General features: G+C 35.8%; 1 non-coding gene across 1 annotated transcript; it reads left to right on the top strand.

The window, feature by feature from the left end:
- The first annotated feature begins 1271 nt into the window (after positions 1–1271).
- LOC127190261 (U6 spliceosomal RNA) lies at positions 1272–1374 on the top strand. The gene has a single exon (XR_007830757.1). It is a non-coding gene; the product is annotated as a U6 spliceosomal RNA (small nuclear RNA).
- Positions 1375–3234: the final 1860 nt, after the last annotated feature.

Below are 3234 nucleotides of genomic sequence, written 5' to 3'. Positions count from 1 at the left end.
TTAAGGTAAATAAATTATTACTCTATTTGTTTTTAAATGGTACCCTTTGAAGATTTATTTATTGTTACTTTCTGTGTATGAGTGTTTTAAGTCCATGTTTATCTGTGCACCATGTGCATGCAGTGCTCATGAAGGACAGAAGAAGGCGGCATAGCCCCTGGAATTAAAGTTACAGGTGGTTGTTGTTTGCCATGTTGGTGCTATTAATTGCTGAGAAATTTCCTCAGCCCCATTACTAATAATTGTAATAACAAAATAATAGAAGCTTAGTTTAATGTACCTTTCTATCAGGTATTTTCTTGTAGTTCTCTTTTTGACGTCTCTACAGTATGGATATTAAAATTCTTCAGCTAGTATGTGAGAAGCACAGGATTTATGTATGCTTTGTGCCAGACATATATTTACTAAATGTATTATAAAGCAAAACATAAATCTAATTAAGTAGAAATCAGTCTCATACTTGTAATTATCATTTAAAATATTTTAATCAAAATTAAAAATCTACATCAGAGCATACATGGACGGGTCGTTGTCTCCTTACACATATGTAGAAGATGATCAGCCTGGTTTTTATGTGGGTCCTGCAGCAACTGGAGCCAGGGCCCTCTTTGACTCTGGGGCCTGATTTTGGATCTAGTTCCCCTAACTGGGATGCCTTGTCTAGCCACTGTGGAGGAGTATGCACCTAGTCCTGCAGTGACTTACTGTGCCAGGGTGAGTTGGGAGACCTCCCCCTTACCTGAGGAGGATGGAGTAAATGGGGCAAGAGGTGTATGAGGGGAGACTCGGAGGGGATGGGTAGGACTAGGAGAAGATGGGGGGCAATCAGGATGTAAAATGAGCAAATAAACAAATGTAAATAAAAACTTTTAAAAATCTAACATTCATTGAAAAAAATTAGCATAAAATAAAGAACTCCCATATGTATTATAGCTCTTGGCATTTTAATTTACCAAATTTACTCAATTTCTATATAGTTTTGAAACAAAAGACTTCTTTAGTGTGTGATTAGTAAATGCAGGATCTTCCACGTGTATAAGTGGCTCTTAATTTGTTTTACGTGCTGAAATGTCCTGAGTTTCCTCATGACTCTTTCCCAATAAGTATTGTGAAGAATTACATTATAGACTGAGCCAAGACCATACAACTGTTAAACCTCTTTATATTTTGTGATTTTAGAAAATTTTTTACTACAAATGTTTGTTGAAGAGTAGGCATGACTTGGATTTTTCTAATGCTTGGGATATTTTCAATTATGTACTCTTAATTGCTTGCTTAGGCAGCACATATACTAAAAGTGGATGAATACAGAGAAGATTAGCATGGCCCCTGTGCAAGGATGATACTCAATTTCCTGACATGTTCCATAATATTGTTTCATGGTTCCTCTTGATGTAGGTAGTTTATTATATATATATATATATATATATATATATATATATATATATATATATATATATATATATATATATATATATATATAGTGTGTGTGTAATAATATAAATGTATATGTAAAAATAAGAAATATTTAATAAAAATGGATAAATAAAATAAAAAGGAAGGCTGCACCATTAGTAGTACTGTCTTCAGGAGCTCACTCTAGACTTAACTGAGATTCTAACAAAAGTTGGGACATGGTACTCAGGGTGCAGTGTAGAGGATGTGAAGAGTTTAGGGCAGAAGAGAGGGCAGCTCACTCTCATGGATTGAGAGCAGATAATGCACAAAGGGACTGTTATGCTAGTGTAGAGTGGAAGCAGGCTTGCTGTGTTTTCTAGTCTCTAGAGAAGCAGCTTTTCTGCGGGGTCTTTGTTTTATCTCTGATGTGGACAAATCTGTTTGTTTTGACCTTAAAAAAGGGCAGAAGAATAACCTTTTTTTTTTTTTTTTATTAGAAAGCCTCCTGCTACACAATAAAGTTAAGAGATCTTGGGACCAAGTTTAGATAGTTATCCATTAAGAATGTCCTAGGGAGTAAAGAATGCCTTGTCTCATCTAGGGACAAAAATATTCCTCGGTTCCATTGCTCTAACCAGTAAACAGAGCCCTGGACTCTTAATGCTAATACTAGCCCTAATGTCCTCTAGTTGTACCTTACTAGCTAGCAATGTGTTCTTCTGCTTAAGTTATCCATTTCACAGGCTAAACCTGTGCTCAGTGTGTACTATCCTTTATTATGCTTACTTTTATGAATTGGTTAAGAGCTAGTTCCCACTTGTAATTGATAAGCAATATATAAAACTCTTCTGTTTCCTTACAAATAATACTGTATTTTATTGTCCTAGCTCCCTTTGAGAATTACTCTGATAGATTCCTGTAACAGTTTCAAAAGACTAGTCTTCTAATTATATTATTCTCCATATGTTTTCCATCTCTTACGTAAAAATCCTTTTTTATTCACAGAGATAACGTCAAAATGAACTCAGACAATCTTATATCATTCATTTGTGGTAGCTGACTAGTGATGAAACTTTTCTAGATTTGGTGAAAAATTCTCTGTTTAGCCCAACACCTTTTGTATCTTTGTGATCTACTATTTTTAAACACTTTAGTGCTCTCTTATTTACTGCTATAACTAGATGGTGTAGTCTTGTGCTGTCTGTCAAAACAAAGAGAGGAAGTAACTTGAGGAGGAGGATCGATTTCTATTTATAGTTTACAGTCTGTTGTTGAAAAAATTAATGGCAGGAACCTAGGGGCAAGAGCTGAAGCCGACAACACAAAGTGAAGATGCTTATTGGACTGCTCTCGCATGGCTTGTTCAGCTTGCTTACTTATACAGTCCAGGACCACCTGCCCATCCATGGCATCATCTACAGTTCTTGCTCCTAGGTTTTTATCAGTGAAAAGTCAAGAAAATGTCCAGTAGACCCGCCCACAGGGAAAACTATTGAAGATGGCTTTTCAGTTGAAGTTCCTTGTTCCCAGATGACACTAGTTTCCCTCAAGACTACAAAGAGGTGTTACATTCTTAGTGTTTTGCCTGTTTGTATTTGGCAACCTTGAAGAAAACATCTTTCCTATCTTGGTGCATCTAAAATTCGGAATGTAGATCAATCTCCATCACATCTTGTGATTATCAACTTAAAACATCTATCTAGACCTAAAATCATCTTAACCCCTAAACAGCTAAGCTTCGTTGTAAAACTAAGCTACCTGGTCTTTAGCTCCATCAGAAACTTGAGAAGGAATAAACTTGATTACCTGAGTATTCTGGGAGTGCAGGTTAGTAGC

The sequence above is a fragment of the Acomys russatus genome, chromosome 5 (assembly GCF_903995435.1).
Source record: "Acomys russatus chromosome 5, mAcoRus1.1, whole genome shotgun sequence".
NCBI classification, from domain to species: Eukaryota; Metazoa; Chordata; class Mammalia; order Rodentia; family Muridae; genus Acomys; species Acomys russatus.
Note: the sequence above shows the minus strand (reverse complement) of the source record. Positions and strands in the feature narration are given on the sequence as shown.